Here is a 22,668-nt window from a genome sequence, read left to right on the forward strand (position 1 = left end):
GGGCACGAACCCGTGTCCCCTGCATCGGCAGGCGGACTCTCAACCACTGCGCCACCAGGGAAGCCCCATTTCCAGTATTTTGAATTTATAAACATTGCTGCAGTTTATAACCTTGTTTATATATATTTTTGTATGTTGGAAATGTATGTTTGGGTAAATCCCTAAAATAGGAGAGTTGGGTCAAAAGTTTAAAAGCAAATATAGTTTTCTTAAGCATTGCTAAATCCCTTTCTGTGGGGGTTGTACGAATTTGAATTCCCACCAGCAGTGCATGAGTTTTCCCACAGCCTCATCATCAGAGTATGTTGGTATGCTTTTAAATTTTTGCTAACCTGTTTATAGTTCAAAAGATAGTATCTCGATACAGTTTTAATATTCACTTAGTGGTAGTTAATGATCTTTTCATAGAATATATAAAGGCTATTTTAATATCTTTTTGTGTGAATTGTCTTGTATTTTTAAATTCATTTTTCTATCAGGTTTTTGATGTTTTCTCCCTCGATTTTTAAGTGTCTTTAAAAATATATATATATATAAATAAATATATATATATTAGGTATATTAGCTGTTTATAGTGATACATGTTGCACATATTTTCTCCCAGTTTGTCAGTTGTCTTTTACTGTGTGTGTGTGTGTGTGTGTGTGTCTGTGTCTGTGCATCTGTGCATGTGTTTGAGCTTTTATGTGGTCCAATTTTTCAGTCTTTTGTTGCATCTGAATTTTGGGTTATAATTAGAAAACCTTTCCCTTTACCCAGGGTAAAGAGGAATTCACACACGTTTTCTTCTAGTACTTGTATGGTTTTAGTTGTTACATTTGGATCCCTGATTCATTTGGAATTATTTTAATGCATAATGTATGAGTTACTAATCTTTTTCTAGATGCTAATTACTTGTTTCAACATATTTTCTTTAAAAAGTACAATCTTGCCCAATATCTTGAAATGCCACCTTTATCCTATATTAAGTTTCCATTGAGTTTATTTCTGGACTTCTGTTCTTTTATACCAGTTTGTTTATTCCTGCATCATTATCACACTTTTAATTATAGAGGCTTGATAGTATATCAAGGGCTAGCTTTAAAATTTTTTATGTTTTATTGGCTATTCTTACAAGTTTATTTTTCTGTTGAATTTTAGTATCAGCTGTCTGTCTCTGTAAAAAAGCTTGCTCATATTGAGATTTTTATTGGGATTACATTAAATTTATAAATTAATTTAGGAAGAACTGACATCTTTATGATGTTGAGTTTTCCATCCAAGAATGAGGAATATCTTTCCATTTGTTCAAATCTACTTTTTGTCTTTCAGGAATGTTTTAAAGTTTTCTTTATATTGTTTTTGAACACTTCTTGTTAAATTCTCCATTTCTTAAAAACTTATTAATATGGTTTGTAGATTTTTATGCCAATATTTGTAGAACTACATTATTGTTTTTTTAAAAATAAATTTATTTTACTTATTTTATTTTTGGCTGTGTTGGGTCTTTGTTGCTGCACGCGGGCTTTTCTCTGGTTGCGGCGAGTGGGGGCTACCCTTCGTTGTGGTGTGCAGGCTTCTCATTGTGGTGGCTTCTCTTGTTGGGAGCCCAGGCTCTAGGCACGCGGGTTTCAATAGTTGTGGCACACGGGCTTAGTTGTTCAGCGGCAGTGAGATCTTCCCGGACCAGGGCTTGAACCCGTGTCTCCTGCATTGGGAGGCGGATTCTTAACCACTGTGCCACCAGGGAAGCCCCACATTATTCTTTTTAATGTCTGTATTGTTTTCCATAGTATAAATGTACCATAATTTAACCTGGCCCATATAGATGGACATTAAAGTTATTTATAATTTTTCACGATTATAAATAGTTGTGGAATAAGTATCCTGTAGAAATCCAGTTATTTCCTTATGACACATTCTTTGAAGGAGAATTGCCTGGTCCAAAGGTCCTTTGATATATAAAAGATTTTGAAATATTGTTAAAATGCTTTCTACATTAATAAAATGTGTACCTCCATGAACAGTGTGGAGTCCTGTTTAGTCTGTACTTACCAAAACAGGACCTTATTGCTCTTTTTTTCATCTTTACCAGTTTGATGGGTAAAAAAATATATTTATTTTGGATTTCTTTGCTAACTGATGTGATTTATTTTTTCTTTGCTAACTGATAAGGTTTATTTTGTATTCATCCATCCAGCCATCCACTCAAAATATTCTTTTTTTTTTTTTTTTTTTTTTTGTGGCATGCGGGCCTCTCACTGTTGTGGCCTCTCCTGTTGCGGAGCACAGGCTCCGGACGCGCAGGCTCAGCGGCCATGGCTCACGGGCCCAGCCGCTCCGCGGCATGTGGGATCTTCCTGGACCGGGGCACGAACCCGTGTCCCCTGCATCGGCAGGCGGACTCTCAACCACTGCGCCACCAGGGAAGCCCCACTCAGCATATTCTTACTGAACATCCACTATGTGCCATCCTAAAAGTTAGAACTATAGTAATGACTAGAAGTTGAACATCTTTTTGTGTTTTGATCATTTGTATTATTTTCTTATCTCTCTGTCTCTCTTTTTTTGATGGCAGTTAGTAGATGTTTTGTCCCCCTCAGACTAGTTCTCAGAGGACTGAGAATGAGAGAAGATGACATTTCCTTATTCTGTTTTGTTGTTGAGCTTCTAAAAAGTGTGTGTTTATTTTCAATGCACTTTCTATGGTAAATCATTGTGTTAAACTGTTAGTATTCATGAAATGAGATCATGAAAGTTAAATGCACAGACAGGTGTCAAAGAAGTGATAACTACATATTTTTATAAAAGTAACTTTTATTACTGTTATTTTCCAGGCGAGGCTGCTGTCTGTCAGAAGGGAACTTTTTGTACCATTTGCCTCAGACACGGTCTATCTGCACGTTCTAGAGTTTTATTATTCAAAAAATAAATGTCACTTATTTGGTAAGTCAGTTAACTATACTTATGTATATTTTAGAAATATTGTTTATTTACTCTGTTTGCTTATATTTTGTTTTTTAAGTGTCATTTTATTTTGTAACTCTCATGTAAAACAAGTTTGAAAGTGGCAATATCCTGAAAAGCATTCAAGGCCTTTTGAAGATTTTCTTGCTTCTATTTACTGTCTTTCTTAAATTTTGGTTTTGTTGTAGAGAGAACAGGGGCTGGTTAAATACTGGAATTAGTTCTCAAAGTTGAATTACTATCTTTGCTCTTTTCAGTCTCTTTCTACTGTAAGAACTGAGAATTAACATCCTTCCTGTCCAGCTCTAGCTTCCCTGTAGTTCAGTTAGGGAGCAGCAAAGATGCAGTTTTATTGTAGAGGTTCGATGAACTGATTCAGGAAGACTAGATGGGCAATTAAATCCTCAGTAAAGCATAATAAAGCAGAATGAGTAATGCTATCAAAGAACTTAGAAATGAAAACTAATTAGATAACTAGTAAAACTGATTTTAATTTTTAAAATATTACTCTATAGGTGTTTATTTTTAATTAATTCTTTTTTTCTAAGAAGACTTAAGTTGATATGACCTGCTGTTCTGTGAGAGGTTTTTCTTCCCCATATCCTCTGATGATCTTTTCAGTCTGTTCCAGCTTCTGACTCTCATGTGTAGCCATTGGCAACCGGGAAGCTGATATATAGGATGAAGGATTTTTCAGAGGGTCAGGCACAGCAACTGTCAGAAGATGACTGTACTTGTGTGCTGCTGAAGCACATGGCAAAGAATTGGATGGATAATGAAACGATACTGGTGATTTCCAGAATTTCCTTTTAATGTTGATATTGAGAGCTGAGCTTAAAACATAGTACTGTCAAATAAAATTTAAGGATGAGGAGCCATAGGCACAGAAAAAAGGGGAAGGAAGATTCTCCTTTGATATGTTTTTTGGTAGCCTCTTTGCTTCTGTTAGCATTGGAAAGCTGACTTCAGATGTTCCTAGTTGATGTGCATGGCTCGTGTGAGTAGAGGCGTGGGATTTTATTGTACCTGACCCTGAAACGGCCCAGATCTCAGAGCAAACCAAGTGAGTTTTAATCTTGGTTATTTAAAATCTCCTTGTACCTGTCTTATTGAGAGTATTATTTTTTTTAAGAAGAAACTAATTTGCAACTGGCTATAAAGAGCGACATTGTGTCTGGGCAAATGCTGTCCTAACACACTGAGCTGTCCCACCGGGGTAATTCTCAAGTCCCCAAACACAGTGCTGACAATCTGTGGCAGCCTGTGAATTGTTGGGCAGCAGTTGGGGAGGATGGACAGCAGAGTGAGGTGGTCGTGTGCAAGTTACAGAGGAGATGGGAAGGGGGAGAAATGAGAGAAGAGCAGAGCATCTCAGGTTCTGTGGGCAATTAGAATGGTAGCTATTCTCCTTGTTAGCTCTGCTGATACAATTGTGAAACGAACAGCTGGAGTTGGTTTTGGTGGGGTAGAAGTAGTGTGTTTTACTTTTCCTTTCAAGCTGTTATTGTTTCATTCTGTCTTCAAAACTGTAAGGTTAGATGTTCTATTGATGAGAGTAGGGATTGGATGGATTGAAAAGCTTTGAAGAGACTAGAAATATCACTTCATGCTGGAAAATGAAACTATAAAAATCAGTGTAATGGGGATGGGTCTTATCTTTTCTAGGAACTGTTGCAATGGTAGTAAGGCCAGTTACCATATCTAGATCCAAAATGACTGGGCTTTTATCTCAGACAAATGTATATCCTGTTACTTATTTGTTTATTAGATTTTATACACATATCCATATATCACCAGCTATTTGTTTCAGAAACATTTGGCCAACTATAGGAGTCTTCATCAGGTATCAAGGCATGAGTTTCTGGGTATTATTTGGATTGTGGAGTAGAATATAATGTGGGGCAGGCTTTGGTTCAGTTCTTTCTCTGGTTCTGAGAATGGTTATACAAAATAAGTGTATTTGATTGCTCCCCTAGATGTAATGTTTGTTACTGAGTATGGGATTAGACTTGGGGCACAGTGTTTTGGAGCCCATCCCTCCTGTTGATCCTGTTTCTGGGTTTTGGTTAAATGTTACACTTGCTCATTGATACCATCGGGTTAAGCAAGCATAAGAGAGATGTCAGTGTTAACATTGTGTGCTGTCTCATCACCCTTACCTGATGGTACCTATTAAAAAAGATGACAGGGTAAATGAATGGGCAGATGGTGTAAGGGAAGGTATGGAGAACTAGAGACACAGTAATAGTATCACTTCTCAGGAATTGTCTGTATGGTCTAGACTTGACTCTCCATTGCTTGGGGTACTGAATGTCTAAACCTAGTGTTGAAGGCCCTCCAGGCTGAAAACAATCTTTCTGGCAGAATGTTCCACACTTTCCTATATTGAACCTTTGGCTCTAGTAGTTTCTATAGCTGTCTCCAAAATAATGCTTTTTTTAAAAAGATTTATTTATTTAATTTATTTATGTTTGGCTGCATTGGGTCTTCGTTGCTGCACGTAGGCTTTCTCTAGTTGCCGCGAGCGGGGGCTACTCTTTGTTGCGGTGTGCGGGCTTCTCATTGCAGTGGCTTCTCTTGTTGTGGAGCACGGGCTCTAGGCGCGTGGGCTTCAGTAGTTGTGGCACACAGGCTCAATAGTTGTGGCACACGGGCTTAGTTGCTCGGCAGCATGTGGGATCTTCCCAGATCAGGGCTCGAACCCGTGTGCCCTGCATTGGCAGGTGGATTCTTAACCACTGTGTTACCAGGAAAGTCCCAAAATAATGCTTTTTGCTTACTGCCTCTTCAAATTGTTCAGGCTATTTCTTTTACTTGGAATATCTCCCTTCAATTCTCAGTCTACAAACCAGCTTCCAGTTCCTCCTACCTTATGACATCTTCTTCAGCTATTCCAGGCCCTAAGTGATAGCTCTCTTTCTATCATTTACAACTTTTCTCTTTGTTTGGCAATTATATACTACCTTAAAACAACTTTTTTTGTTTTTCTAAAATTTCTTATCTTCCCAATTGAGTAGAGATAACTTAAAGAGGAGGCTACATTATTCATGTGGTTCAAACCATGTTCTTACCTGTGGTCCAACTTTACAGTTTCCACTGTCCCAGCATAGGTCTCAGTACAATATGTGCACTTAATAAATATGTTTGCTGCAAGAAAATACCATCGCCTATTGTTAGCTTTTACCAACCTTTAACATTTATCTTGCTTTTTGTATCATAAAAATAATAGATTAGAATAGGATTTAGTACCTGAGCCATGTTTGTTCAGTAGATTATTCTACTTTGAAAACCTTTTGTAGCACTCTGTACAGTCTTCCTGATCCTTAAAGGGGCAGTTCTCTGAAGATATCACTGTATTCTAAGATAATTGTTTGTTATTCTTGAAACTCTAATTAGTAAACTTTCGATCTGCGTATAAGAGAAGCTTTTATTAATTATCTGATGTTTTCTTTGCCTGCTTTAAAATGAAGCTTGCTTCTTTTGGTGTCTCAGTTTCTTAGCCACATTTGGCTTTCACACTTGGTACTGTAGCTACAAAGAGGAAGGAGACATAGAGTTGTTGTAACTATATCTCTAACATAAGTACTCCATCTCCTTTACAATTATTCTCTTTTGTTATTATTGCACTTTGGTATTTCTGTTTTTTAAAACTATGCTATGCTTTATTTTACCCCATTTTTTAGAAGGCATGTATTCTAGTCTACTGTAGTAGTTAAGTGCAGGGACTTCGAAATCCTAACCAACACTTGGAAGCTGTGTGATCTTAAGTAAGTTTCAGATTTCTCATCTGTAAAATTGAGAAAATAATAGCTACCTCTTAGTATGTACTTGGGGTCAAATGAGATAACATATATAAGACACTTAGCACAGATTAAGCCTAGTAGTCTCTACTTTCAAAATTTACTTAATGGTTTATTAGCTTTAGTTTGTGAATCCTAAAGGGGAAAAAAATCAAGCTTAATATATGTCAGGTTTGAGGCACAGCCCTGAAAGCCTTATTCATTTCAACTCTTTTATTGTCAAGTACAGGATATCAATGCAACCCAGGATAGACCCAGGAGAGGAACTAATTTCAAATAAGTCTAGAAGGACAGACCAACCTCCAGATGTATAGTGAGGGAAAGAAATTTTAGGAGGGAGTTTTCCTCTCTCCTCCCTACCACCAGGTATATATACAGAGCTGGTAGCAGACTTTTCTCTCTACATTTCTGTTACACATTATATTGCTGTTGTTCAGTTATATTAAAGCTTTGATCTGACTACCTTTTGAGGTGGTCAACAGTAGGTGCAAACATTAAATTTGGAACAGTTAAGTTGGTGAACCATGGGGTTACCACATCAGTGGAGTGTGAAAGAGACTAAGCTGACTGTTTCCCAGCCTGTAAAGCATGAAATCAGTTGGTGCCAATGCATGGCGACTGTGGCCAGTGGAGTGTAAAATAAGTTGGGAGTGTGAATTGTGTTATGTTGTAAGAAAAACCTTTTCATGCCATAGTTTGTTTACATATTTTGGGGCCCTCAAGATCCCGTTGGAATCATCTATCCAGACAATCATCTTTCATTGTCTTGATACTCACATTTTTTGTGAAATGTTTCTTCCAGTTATGCAAGCTATATTCTTTGTTCAGCTGCATGCACAGAGGCGAAGGCTGTAAATGTCTGAAGCAGACTAATATTAAAATACTGTAACTGTTATATTCTGTTTAAGATGACATCTGAAAATACCTTGTGCAGCAGGTATTTTATGTACAAGTTTCTTTTCTTTTTAGATTCAGATTTGAAAGTGCACTCTATATTCTGCTTTGAAGGCTCCTGCAGTCTAGGAACTGTGTCATCAGTTTCACTGGTCATTGTTCCCATGTTCCCATGTGCCTCTGGAGAAAGGGAAGTACGTAGAGAAGGGTAACGTTTTCAAATGGTCAGGGCAGTTGGCAGGAAGAAGTATAGAGATTATTCTTACGGGGAATAGAAGAGAGGGAGTTCCTCTCCTGACACCTGGTGAGGTTCTTCACCATATGGCTTTGAGGATGAGGCAAGGTGAATGAGGAAGTTTCAGAGATAGTAGTAGATTATTATTGTCAGCACTTTTAAGTCTGGAAGGTTATTGGGAGTAGTCATGCCATGAACGCATTAATCTTTCATTCTTATCCTAGTTGATTTTCCTGTTTTACTGCAGCAGTCTTTGAGCTCTCTTTGGTTGCTATGCATTTATACAGATTCTAAGCAAATTGTTGATATTTATGAAATTAATAGATGATTGTAAGAGATCATCTTGCTGAATATCAGGCAGTCTAGTGTAGTAGTTAAAAGCAGGGGCTTTGAAATCCTAACCAACACTTAGAAGCTGTGTGATCTTGAGTTATTTAAGCTTCAGATTTCTCATTTGTAAAATTGAGGTAATAGTATTTACCTCATAGTGTTATAGTTGGAATCAAATGAGAAATTAGATATATGAAATATGTAGCATGGTCCCTGTCATATCTAAGTCCTCATTGAATGGTAGGTAGCTGTTTAATTTTTCTTTCTCTTCCTCTGCTACTACTGTTGGTACTACTTTGCCACTACTTCACTTTCGCTTGTAGAGCCTACACCTTAATGGAACAGAAAACGTAATTAGATGTGATTCACAGCAGCAGATTTTGAAAAATATGTCACTGTTCTCTTGCTTAATCTATTGCTTAATAGATCTTTCTTAACCAAATAGAAACTCTATAAAAAGACTTTTTAGTGAAAGGAAAGGATCTTTGTGTTGGCTTGAGATAGCCTTGTAAAAAAATTGATTATTCTAAAGTGTATTTGGTTAATGCAAATAAAACAGCTTTTCTATGAACTTAGGGAGTATATAGAAATAAAATAAGAGTTTAAAGAATTGTCATTCCTTATTATTCACCTAGCACCAGTTATTTTTTCTGAGGAGTTGCCTTTTTTTGAATTCCTAGGAGAAATGTTTTGTCTGGTCCTAAGAATAGTTGTAGTAGAGTTCTTGTCCAATGTTCGAGGACATTTTTGTGGGAATGGGAGGGAAAAGTCATCCTGATCATTTACTAATGAAGATGTGCATTAGTGTGAATAATATATTTGGTTTTGATGTGTATTATGTGATTTTTTTTTGTATTTTGATGTGTATTATGTGATTATTTTTGCAGCACAATTGACTTCCTGATTAAACTTTGCTCAGCTAGTATATTCTGAGTATATATACTAGGTGAAAAACCGGTTAAGGCAGCTATGTTGGTGATAAAACTACTTAGTTTAGTTGATGGGAGATCTGGGCTCTGGTCTCACTTACCACTCAAACAGCTACAAGCCTTAAGTAAATTCCTCAAACAGTTTCCTCATCTTTAAAATGAGGAGGTTATAGGACATGATTTTCCAAGGTCTTTTTCAGCTAGCTGTAAGGCATAAAGATCTGTATGGAGTAGCTTGACAATCAGGAAATGCAGCAGGGACACATTTTCACCAACAGAGGGTGAAGTCCAATCAGTCAGCTTGTGCTCTGTATTTGACCAGTATGTGACAACCTTGGAAATTAAGAGGACACATTGCTCCTCTATCCATTTAATTTAAGTTGTGGAGCTTCTTGCTGTTACGATTCTACTTGAATTAGACATCTTTCTGCTTTTTTTCTTTTCAACCTTCTAGGTAAAGAAGGGAGAAGAGAAAGGTAGCGGTTTCTAGTTGTCAGGGATTCATCTAATTTTGTTCTCTAAGGTAGAGATGACCCATCGGCAACTTTGATGGGAAGCACAATAGTATGAGTGGCTAAATGTAAATTACTTGTGGACACCTTCCTCCCCACAAACACACAGGCACACATACAAATGACATTCAGTCCTTATTACCCTCGCTCCCTCTGAAATCCCAAGGATGAAAGTGGGATGTCTGAGAAATATAATAAAATAAGCACAATACTTTTAATTGAAATCTGGGTTCCAGTTTTGCTTTGCTACTTAGTATCTATCTAACCATGCACATTACAAGCTCGGATCCTCAATTTCTTTATTTGAATTCTGACCTATACAGTCTTTTTCAATAATGTAATTTAAGATTCTGTAAAAATTCTTTAATGTTTATGTGAAGGACACTGCTATTCTTTTTTTTTTTTAACATCTTTATTGGGGTATAATTGCTTTACAATGGTGTGTTAGTTTCTGCTTTATAACAAAGTGAATCAGTTATACATATACATGTGTTCCCATATCTCTTCCCTCTTGTGTCTCCCTCCCTCCCACCCAACACTGCTATTCTTGATAAGACATTATAATTAAGCAATATCTTATAAAAATAGCACATGATTTTTTTTCTTTTTCTTTTTGCTAGGAATAGAACTATAGGTGTTGTTAAGGCACAAATATTAAAGTATTAAAGTAAACTACCATTATGGCAAGAAGAACGACAATTGCCACTCCACTGAGACATTTTTCTAACCCCCAAAACAAATACAAACAAATTCTCTGAACATTGGCTCAGAGTGGCAGCGAGTCAGTCAAGAAGGGCAGGACCACGAGCCAAGCCAAGCTGATTTGGGGTATAGTTGATAGTGAAGCATTTAGAGAAGTCATCTGGGGATGAGTGAGCTTAGAAAGAGAGGGCATGGGGGGCCTAGGAATCTATATCACAAAGCTGGATTCAGAGTCCATTTCTTTAACCACATGAATGGAAGTAACTTTGATATAGAGTCCAGTTGTATGAGTCTGAGGGCACAGGATAACATGGAAGGAACAAAGAGGGCATGTAGTCCAAATAAACAAGCTGAGATAAGTGTCTAGAAGGTGACAGACAAGTGGATGTAAAAGTGTGCTTGTGAAAACAGGCAAGGATTAGTACTTATGATTTGATATGTACACAAGAGAGTAGAAGCCAGCCCCGTGAGCTAGATAGAAACAGCATTTTAGGATTATGTGCAAAAGACAAAATTTTAATCTATCCTGGTTTTAATCACCCTCCTTGATGTTGGTAGTCATGCCAACTTGGTATATCCAGGGCACCACACGTTTGAAGCTAGTGATTATATATCACTGACAAACTCTGCATGGTTTGTATGCTTCTAATAGCTTCACACTCCACTGGATATGCATAGTCACAGATCTGTTCACTACAACTGCAGAATTCATTTCACAGAACTGGCTAGTAAAAAATTTGGCAGGCAAGTTAGTTTTTCAAGTGCTCCTAGGAATGGAGCCCAGCTGTTGGGCTTTGAGCTGTTGGAATTCATTGGGTTAGCAGCTAGAAAGAATGGACTGTAACATTTTCAGCCTAGTTCCTGACAGCAAAGCAGAGGTGTTAGAATTTCTGTTCTAAAGGTTTACACTGCAAGTAACTTAACCTGATTGCGTGTCTTAATATTACTGGGCTTCTGACCGTTGAAATACGGCTTGGATCGATGGTGGTTTGGAGAAAGTAGAAAGAGGGCTATCCATCATTCAGAGGCTTCATAGAAGCTGCCTGATAATGCTGCTTTCACCAAGCAGCCATCTGTCCATCCATCCATCAGTAGGATGAAATGAGATTTAGCGGAACAGGCAGCCGTAACTCTGAGACACTTTGTAACCAACGCTTGCAGCCTTGGCCTTAGTCTGACCACAGAGCACCGCGCAAGTGCAGTCACATTCCCGCCACTGCCAGCCTAGAGTGTGTGCAGTACGAGGCTGAAGGACAGCCGAATCTCCCATACAAATTTGACTAAACTTTGGGTGACGAGCAAACAGTAATTCTCTTTCAGGTCCATTCTGTTTTACAAGTTGAGCAGACTCTTTTGATGGAGAATGTTTTGTTTGACTTGGAGAAGAAATAGAATTAAGAGCTGATTTAATTTCTCTGGAATCCTACCACACAGCTTAGCCTTTAACCCATGTCGTATATTGGCAGCCGGCTTTGTAAACGCTAATGAATCAGGAAGATCACCTTTTTCTCAATTGTAAACACTGTGGGTACTTCTCCTGGCAATTCTCAGTTCGTCATGGTAATGAGGGATGAGGCTAAATTAAATTCAGGGATAATTCAATGATTTTATTTTATACAGATTCTTTTTCCTCTAAAATTGAAATTTTTACCTAGGTTGTTAGATAGCAGAAATTGCTTATTTCTCTCTACTCTGTATTAGTGGTGCCAATATGAAAGAAAGGAAAATGTGGACAGGAAAAAGGGTAAAAGATTAGAAGCAAGAAGCTGGATTACCCCTAAAATAGATAATCAGACTCTGAGTATTGAATGTTAACTGTTATCTTCCTGCTTTTCCAGTGCACTGAGACTTCTGAGAGCCTCTTGGTCAGTATCTGTGCTCATGTTACCTATCCTGGTGACTTCCCTAGCCATGGCCACGTTCCTTGACTGTTTTCTTTCAGTGGTCACTTTAGACCTCAGCTCTTGCCCTTTGTTCTGAAGCCTTGCTTTTCATTTTAGATTGGGGGAGGGGTCGAGGGAGCCTAATGTACCGGAGATGCCTCGGAAATGAGAGCCTTGGATGACTTCCTGGGCCTATTGATCCATCGGCAGTTTATGCATCCTGACATTCATAATCTCAGTAGGCTGCTGATGTTCCTGATTAATGGGCCCAGGGGCTGTCCATCCGTCACTTCACATTAATTACCGAAGAGGTGTTTTTCCAGTGATTTACCTGACAGCGGGCTGTGATAAATACCCCTAAGCAGAGTGGGCAGTAATTTATCACAGGGCCGCACCCCACCCCCACTTACCCTTCCACCTAACCACGGGCCAGCATTGGGACCTGACCAAAGAGTAGCCCCTCCCCATAAGCTATCTATCTCCATAATTGCTTGTGGATGCATATTTATTGGGGCATGGGAGCTGGCAGATAGCATTCTAGAATTTGTGCTAAAGATGATGAAAAATAAATCTTCCTAGTAGGAAGAGTAGTAACTGGTATGTTTTTTCATGGGGCAGAGAAGTATATATAAGCTGCCTTTCTGTTACTTTTAAGAAATCTGATAGAAATATTGCCTGCCCTACTGTGCATGTCCTGTAATAATTGCTCTGTGAGCTTTAAAGAGGGGAGAAAGCACAGTTTTGTCTTTTTGGTGTTTGTAGTCTGTTCAGGGAGAATCTGAAGAAATATGAGAAATAGAGAACATTTCAAGGCACTAATATAATCTTGGGGGGATTGGGATAGAACTCCAGGGTTCCATTTCCTACTTTGTGGCCTTAGAAAGTGAAATTTAGTTAAATATTTAAATATTTGAGCGTTTTCCATGTGTCAGACATTGTATTCAACTCTGGAAATATGAAGATGAATGTGATATAGCAGCAGACCTCAGGGAGCAAAGTCTAGTGCCCCTAGCTTTAGTCTCTCAAGCTATAAAGTAAGCTTTTCCAGAACGTTGTGTAAGTATTTTAAATTAATTTAAAATTAATCTGAAATTAAAGGGATTTAAAATTAATTTAAAATTAACTTCCACATTAATTTTTTTCTCTAAATATTTGTTGAGTACCTTTTGTGTTCCTGAGGATACAAGAAGCATTTGAGAAACAGTATCTGCCTTCAAGAAACTATTATAGAGTATGAGAATGACATTCATAAGTAAAACAGGAATATAAGGTTGTTTATAATGACAAATGAATACCATAGGTAATGAATGTACGTGAATTCACAGAAGGGTGAAATCAGCGTGTCTTCAAATAAAGATATAAGTCTTCTGAATGACTAGTAACTAGGAGTGTTTAAGCTGAGATAATTCATGGAGGATATTTCAGAATTTGGAATGAACAGATCATGAGGCCATTTGGGACAGAATGGAGGATTTGTGTCTGAGAGTGGTAGAAATATGATTGGAACAGCAGATTGACACCAAATCATGGAGAACCTTGAATGCCGGCTAAGTTTAGTGACTCTAGTGAATCACTAAGGTTTTTGAGCAAGGAATTATGAAAAAAGGTGTTTTAGAAAAAATTATTATATATTCATGTGCCAATGTCATTTGGAATTGCCAGAGTATCTTAGAATACACCCTTCTTTTCTAAGGTTGTTCAGAATCAGAATATCCAGATTTATATATCTCCCTGAATGCAATGCAAAGAATTGTGTTTTGGTTATATATGGAGTAAATAATAGAGTTGACAGTCAAAGGAGACCAAGTTTTACAGTTTTTACTGATGCAAAGTTGAGAAGACAACGGAAGTTTTAAGTAATGACTGCACAATTGAATTAGGAAAGACTGTAGCCTGAAATCCTGAGCGAAATTGATCTTTAGTCATGCTAATATAACATCATTGAGGCTGCACTGCTTACTCACTGTATAAAATAGGTATATTTTAAAGGCAAGAATCAAAAATTAAAGAGTCAGGGGGGTCAGCTATGTTTTGGTAGGAATTTCTAGAGAATGTGATTATTTTTCATTTAAAAAATTAAGATATAATTTATATGAAGTTCACTTTTCTTAGAGTACATTCTGTGAATTTTGACAAAAGCATAGTCATGTAACTCCCATACAGTTAATATACAGAACAGTTCATCGATCCAGAAAATTCCCTTGTGCCCCTTTGTAGTCAACCCCTTACTTGAACCTGAGCTTCTGGCAACTGCAGATACATTTTCTGTCCTTAAAGTTTTGCCTTTTCCAGAAGCCATATAAATGGAATTGTATTTCCCTACTGATATATGATGTTGAGCATTTTTTGGTCTTTATATCTTCTTTGGTGAAGTGTTGTTCAAATTGTTGTTTGTGGGCTTCCCTGGTGGCGCAGTGGTTGGGAGTCCACCTGCCAATGCCGGGGACACGGGTTCGTGCCCCGGTCCGGGAAGATCCCACATGCCGTGGAGCGGCTGGGCCCGTGGGCCATGGCCGCTGAGCCTGCGCGCTCTGCAACGGGAGAGGCCACAACAGTGACAGGCCTGCGTACCACAAAAAAAAAAAAAACTTTAAAGAAAGATGTTGAGTATGTAAGCTTAATTTATATATGAAATACTGAGGCTCAAGGTACCTTAACTGTCCTGAGGTGAATATTTGAGCAATTCAGAGTATCATATTCTATTTAATACTCCCCTTGTGTTTCTAATAATATGACAAAGCTGGTATTGATAGAATTTCTAATCTTATAATTGCTAACTTTTTGTTACAGGATTTAAAAACTATTGTAAATATGCCTTTATTACAGTTAAACTCCGCATCTCTTATTTTCATCATCAGTTTCTCCCTTCCTATTGGGTCATTCTTCCTCACCTCATTCCAGTGAGGTGTTTATCTCCCCAACTCCACTGAAACTATTCCAATGTCACCAGCAACCTCTATCCTGTCAAATCCAGTAGAAGATTCTCAGTTCTTACTACTTGACTTTTCAACATTTAATGCAAATGATTACTCTTGCCTTTTAAAGAAATTTCCTTCATTTGGTTTCTGGGTGGGATACTACATGCTTCTGTTTTCTTCCTATTTTCTTCCTCCATCTCCTGTGCTTGGCTGCATCTCCCGTTCCTGACCTCTAGAGTTGTAGTTCCCCCATGACTCAATTCCCCCAGCCTTTTCTCTCTCTGTCACTCCCTGGGTAGTTTTTTTTCTGTTCTTGGCTTGAATCTTTATGGTGATGACTTCCAAATTTTTATCTCCAATTCTTACACCTCCCCTGAGCTTCAGACTTATATTTCCAGTTGCTTCCTTAACAACTGTACAATGTCCAACAGGCATTCAAATTTAAAGTGTCCATGTCACAACTCTTGATTCCTCTTTTCTTATTTCCTTCCCCAGTCTTCCCTATCTTAGTAAATTTAACCGTCATCACCCAGGTTGATCAGACCGAAACTCTCAAAGTGACTCCTCTCTTCCCGTTACATCCCATAGAACCATACCACCAAGTTTTTGTTAGCTTTGCCTTCAGAATATATGATTAATCCAACCTTTTCTTGTGACCTCCTTTGTTACTACTCTAGACTTGCTGCATGTCTATTGTTAGACTTCCAGATTTTCCTCCTCATTTCTTATCCGTTATTGTCAATTCCTCACATTTTTGCTAGAATGATCTTTAGCAAAGGTTAAGTGAGATCTTGTCATTCTCTTGCTGAAACCTTCCAGTGACTTCCCCACACATTCAAAATAAAATCCAAAGACCTTGTCTTGGCCTGCAGGTCCCTGTTTGTTCTGGCCCTTAGCTGTCTTACCAACTTCGGTGCCCCTTTTTACTCTGTTACCGCACTTGTTTCCTGTTATTCCCGGAACATTTCAAGTTTGGCCTGCCTCATAGCTTTTGTACTTGCTCTTCTTTTTTTCCTGGAATTCTCTTTTCCAGATAATTTCTGTGACTCACTGATTCAACTCAAGTATAAACTCAGGTATTAAATCCTCAGAGTGGTCTTCCCCACTTTTCCATATGGTCTTCCCTTCTAAAATAGCCACACACCCATCACTCTGTATTCCTGTCCCTCCTTCATTTTACTCCATCACATTTACCACTGTCAAACATTATAATATATATTTAAATGTTTATTTTTTATCTCCACCATTACAGTGTAAGCTCCATGAGGCCAGACTTTGTTTTGTTCATTGCTGTGTTCCCAGTGTCTAAGAGGGGACTTAGCACATACTAGGTATTCAATAAATGTTTGTGGAGTGAATGGGACCCCAAATCTCTACTGGGGGTTGGGAGAGCATCACCTATTGAGAATTCTTACTTGCCGTGTTTTAACAGATAATATTTATTTAGTGCCAAATGCAATGCTATGAGACAAAAAGACACTAACCCTACACTGAAGGAACTTACTGTTTAGAAGAGAGCCAGACATGCAAACACATACCTGTAAAGCAATATGATAATTGTTTTAATGAATGTATTTATAACGATATGTAGTGGGAACTTATGGGCAGGACCATAGTATATCAGGGAGTCAGTGATGAAATTATAGAGGAGGTAACCTTTAAGGTGAGATTTGAAGGGCAGGTATGAGAGTATCAGGCAGACATCAGACTGAGAAAATAATGTGTCTTAAATCACAGAGATGTGAGAAGGCAGCTGGGCATGTTTCTAGTACTATCAGGAGTTGGAATCAATGGACTCTAAAGTCTGATATTAGGAGCGGCTGGAGTTGAGACAGCCCGCTGAGGCAGCTAGGCAGTTTTAGTGTGGCAATGGAGCTAGATCATGTAGGGCCAAATCTGCTATGCAAGATACTTTATGTACGTGATAAAGAGCCACTGAAGAGTTTTGAACAAGGAAATGACCAAATCTGACTTGTATTTTAGAAAATCACGGGAAGCAGTATAGAAGTAGAATGAACAGGGCTTGTTAATTGATTGAAATGTCATAGATAATGACTTCCAGGTTTCTGGCTTGAACTGCTGGGTTGATAGTGATACCATTCACCAGACTATGAAATTAGGGAGGGAAGGACAGTGAATCTTCTGAGGGGATGCCTAGAAGTTAAAAGTGTATAATTATATTTTAGTGCTCAGAAATCTATTGGTTTACGTGTGTCACTTAATATATTTTGTATATTACATTTAATTATAAACGTACTAAATCTGCTTTTAGGGTACTTTTATTCCTTTACAGATGCACATATATGCTACCGAACTGAAGGATGCTGGCGTTTCTTAGTTTTGCCCACTTCTAAGTAGACCAGTGAGAATGTGAATGCTCTTGATAGTCCAGTAAAACAAAGGCAGTTGTTAAATGATTCTAAATCTAAGGCCCTGCACAGTTTTAAACATATATGAAAAAATGCTCCTAAATTTGTTGAGGGTAGATTTCACCACATGGGAATGTCCAGTCAGTCTTATTTTCTGATTTATGAAATATAAGTAGACTTTACTTCTTTTGATGCTTTATTTTTTTTATCATTATGAAATTTGGGAAAATTAAATTGTTTGTGCAGAGATAAGCTTATCTATACATTCATGTTTTAGTTGATTCCTTGGTTTGGTACATTCCCTTTTTGCTGAAAGTGAAAAAAATCTGAAACAGGCAAGACACAAGAGGAAAAGCCAGACTGTGTTCTTGTGGCATTAAGGACATGGCAAGATCTTAGACTAGTGCAACGGTTCCATTAGAAATATAACGCAGACCAAAAATATGAGCCACGTATGTAATTTTAAATTCCCTAGTAGCCGTATTAAAAAATATAAAAATAAACAGATGGAATTACTTTCCATGTGTTTTATTTAATCCATTGTATACAAAATAGTATTATTAAACATATAATCAATTTAAGAATATTAATGAGGCATTTTACTTTTTATTTGCTATACCAAATCGTTGAAATCCAGAGATATTTTACAAACACAGCACATCTTAATTTAGACTGGCCACTTTTCAAGTGCTCAGTAACTGCATGTGGATAGTGGCTAGTGTATTGGACAATGTAGTTCTAGATTATTCTTAGACCAAAAAGTAGAGGTTGCTCAGCGTTCTGCAACATTTGTGAGATTATCTTTCCAATGTCAAGTAATTTCTGTTCTGTTCGTTTTATTATCCTATGAAGTATATTAAAGAGTTGCCCTTTTCTCCATTCATCATTTTCCTACTTACAGTAATTTTGTCCAATAAAGATCTGTTTGTCAGTTTTCATTACCTTTGCTTTCTCCTACACCAATTTATGGTAATGGCCTCTTATACTAAAGCAATAGCATATCTTTAAATTTTAGTGATTTTGTTTTTAATTACAAAAATAACTACATTTATTGTAACAAATTCAAACAAACTGAGGTAAATGTATAAAAAGATAGTAATTCTTAATTCTTTCCCCTCTCTCATTTTCTGCTCTCCCAGATGTAACCACTGTTAACAGTTTAGATGATAGCCTTTCTCCCCTTAGGAATATATATTTATGAGAAAACTTTGTTAAATGAGAAAATTGGTACTTCGAAAATATGTCTTAAAGTGGACCTATTTAAAATGGAGACTAAAGTTTCATAGTTATTAATGAAAAAAACCTGTTAGGTTTTTTTTTTCTGACATGAAAATGTTTATTTTACCACATATTTAATAAAATTGAGGTTGTAATTACAGTTGTGCTAATTCTTAGAATTAACAAAGAATGATATAAGTGCTTTCTTTGTATAATTTTTTTTCACTAAAATTGTGTGATAGTCTGATAGCATCCTTTACTTTGATTTTCTTAGTATTTATCATACAGATTAGACAAGAGCTTCAGTTTTACCAAAACTGTTGAGAGCTTTAACAGTTTCTCAAGAGATTTTTCTTTAGCCCTTGACATTTCCTTTCTTGATTCCTGTCCTGTCATCATCCTTGTTAGATTTTCCCTTCTTCAGTTGTTCACTGGTTTGATTCTGCCAGAACTTCATTCCCCAAGGGTTTTGCTCTGAGATGAGTACTTCCTTCAGTATTTTTATAGACTTCATGAAATCCTGCATTCTTTTCAATATTTGTATTTTCACTTTACAGTTGAATTGCATTGTGTTTACTTTGTATTATTGGTTGCTTACAACATTAGACTATTAGTGAGAGATTGATGGGCAAAGCCAGGATACATAGTTGCAGTAGATGTTAGTGTCAAGTAGAAATGGATTTTATATGTGATCGAGGCACATTTTGAATATTATTGTATTATAAGGACTTTTGATTCCTTGTGTAAACTTGTAACTTAAGGAACTGAACTGCCTATTTAAATAATAGCTAACTTTTATTGAGACTTTTAACATGACTAGCAAGTTTCTATATGTGCATCGTTTAATTAATCTGTTCAATGTGTCTATGAAATAGGTCTGTTGTTATCCTCATTTTATACTTTGAGTAAACTAAGGCTTAAGGTGGTAACTTCTGCCACAATAAAATTAAGTAATTTGTCTGATATAAGGGCTAGTCAAACGTTGGGCTGGTAACCATAGCCTATACTTGATGGTACACTTTTGTGCAAAAACAAACAAACAAAAAAAATGAATTGGATTGTAATTTTCTTGTTTCAGTTAGTATTATGTTTTGGATATCAACCCATTATGTGGATGGGCTGTAATTTTAAGACAGTTCCCCTATTTAGATTTTCTTTACAGTTTTTATTTATTTTTTATTTTACTAATGTTTGACGTTCTTGGTAACTAAGAGGCTTGGATTTTAATAGCCATGTGGGAAATAAGAGTGGAGGCATTGGGCCTGAGAGAGATGAGTTGGAACTGAGTTCACCACTTAAAGCCTTAAATCTCAAAGTGTTATACCCTCATTCAAAGAGTAGACTAGGGAAAAAAAATTATGCAGAGTTACAGAAAGAAAATAAGGACGCTTGTCTGTTCTCACCTGGGTTCTGAGTGAGGGGGGAATGTTTCCTGAGATTGTATAGCTACTGTTTTACTCTCATCTGGGTTTGTGTTTCATATTTATATTTACTGCATCATTCAGAAAACTTCAAACTTAAAAATTCACATTAATGAAGAATCAATGTATAGAGGAATACTTACAGTCTGGCTGTATGGAATTCCCACTGATAAAGGCGCATTGATGCTGAACTCACTACCCAAAGCTACAGCACCGCCACCACCAACAAAAGAAGACAGTGCTTTAAGTAAAAGTCAGAGACACAAGAGACAGCAGAGTTAAATCCTCAGGAACTTCACAAAGTAGAACTATTGAATAATAAATATTTAATATTAAATAATTAAAACCAATTAAAAATTAATTTAAAAGTAAATGCCACAGTTATAATAATGAACATTAAATAATAAAATAGAAATGTTAAAAATGATTAAAGATAAAAGAAGAAAACAAATAGAAGAACAACAAAACTATCAAAAACATAAGGCCAGGGAGAACAGAGGCAGGGTGGAGGATAAATAGGACTTCTATAATAAAACTTTAGTCATTAAAATTAAAAAAAAAAAACTGATTGGATAGGATAGAATGCAAAATAGACAAATGCGAAGAGAAAACTAGTGGTTTAGAAGATGGATCTGAAGGTACTGCCCTGAATAAATAGAACTGGTAAAATTCAAAAGCATAGTGTTATCCCAGTAGAAAAATAATACAAAACACAAACTAAAACACATAGTACACACTTGAGAACACCATACACATAATAGAATATCTTGAGAATCATCAGAGAGGAAAGAGAGACCACTTACAAATCAGTGACAAACTGACAACAGATTTCTTAACAGTAACAGTAGAAGTTAAAATCCATTAAAGAATGGGAGCAATGTAAAGATATTTTCAGACAAGAACTAAGAGTATATATGAAGGGATTGTAAAATAAAACCATTGTACAGTTGTCTAGGAGACAGATACAAATAATGATCAACTTGAGATATTTAGACAAGTACTCATGTTATTGATAAAATGTTAACAGACTAGGAATATAGTATAGAGCTTTCTGAGCAGTAGAAGAAGAACTCCATCAACCTGAAAGAAAGCAGGAAAAGAAGAAAACTACAAAAAGTAGGATAAATGGAAAGGAAGCACAAAATAAAAAGGTAGAAATACTTCCAGATGTATCTATTATCACAATAATGTTAATTGACTAAATTTGACAGTTTGACATTGACAGAATGTCAAATTTGATTGACAATTTGACAGACATTAAATAATTCATAATTTGATTGTATACTGTTTGCAAGAGACACCTGAAACATGATGACACAGAAAGTCTGAAAGTAAAAGGATAAGAAGAGATACCTAAGTAATATAGTTGCTATAGCTATATTACTTTCAGACAAAATAGACTTTTGGGTCGTTCCCCCCCAACCCTGCCAATAGAAGGGATCCCCTTTAGGGTCTCCAGTAGAAGGGATCACTTCATAATGGCAAAAGTAACAATTTACCAGAAAGACAGAACAATCCTAAATGTAAGTATCTGATAACATTACTTTGACAAATTATATAAAAATTAATATACAAATGTAGAGAAATCAATAAATCCACAAACACAGTGGGTATTTTATCCATACTTTGCAGTGATTAAGCACAGACAGTAAATAGTATGATTTGAACAATACTTTAATAAACTTGATTTTATGAATACACATACACAGAACCCCAAAATTTAGCTGTTATACGTTATTTTTAGGCACAGATGAGACAGTTACCAAAATTGACCATTTACTAGACCATGAAACAAAATCAACACATTTTGAAGACTTGATCTCATTTATACCACAGTGTAATTAAGTTGGAAATCAATTTAAAAGTAATTAAAAAAATATATATATATACATTTGGCAGACACTTCTAAATAACTTATGAGATGAAGAAAGCATGGAAATATGTATTTTCATTATCATGTCATTGTAAAAATCAATGTGAGATTGACTATGAGATCTGAAAAGGCTTAGACACAGTGACTAACCAAGTAGCAGTGAATTCCTGTAGTGCCCATGTTAAAATACTATTTTTCACTAAAGTGAACTAGGGCTTCTTGAAAAAAGTGGCTGATTCCAGCTCTGGTCTAGTATGACAAGCTGTCATACTACAAAGCAAGGAACTATCAAGGATAACTTGGGCTTGTGTAGAAAGGACCATGAAGGGGCTGCCATTGGCCAAAGATAGTTTGAGCTTCAAGAGGAATAATTATTGCACTGGATTGAAACAAAATAAATGAAAATCTGTGAGGTTTTTTTGTTTTGTTAAAATCAACAACAACAAAAAAATGTTGGTCATGGAACCAATTCATTCAGAAACTGGTAAATAAATAATCAAATATTCTGTCTTATCTATATAAACTGTACCTCAGAATCACAAAATAGTTGATGAGGGAAAGTTTACTGTAAAAGAATTCCAGCTAACAAATGCACAATGAATGTCAGAATTAGAATGTCATCATTTTGCAAACCCTGA

The 22,668-nt window shown here is 36.5% G+C and overlaps 1 protein-coding gene across 1 annotated transcript in view; it reads left to right on the plus strand.

Moving 5' to 3' along the window:
• The window catches only part of LOC114908555 (coiled-coil domain-containing protein R3HCC1L-like), a 43,683-nt gene that overhangs the window by 16,452 nt on the left and 4,563 nt on the right, over positions 1-22,668 (plus strand). The window contains 1 exon segment of the mRNA XM_029244812.1: positions 2,817-2,925. The gene's annotated coding sequence lies outside the window, so the exon portion shown is untranslated.

This window comes from Monodon monoceros, unplaced genomic scaffold, assembly GCF_005190385.1.
Source record: "Monodon monoceros isolate NGI ecotype Baffin Bay Population unplaced genomic scaffold, NGI_Narwhal_1 Super_Scaffold_4, whole genome shotgun sequence".
Lineage (NCBI taxonomy): Eukaryota > Metazoa > Chordata > Mammalia > Artiodactyla > Monodontidae > Monodon > Monodon monoceros.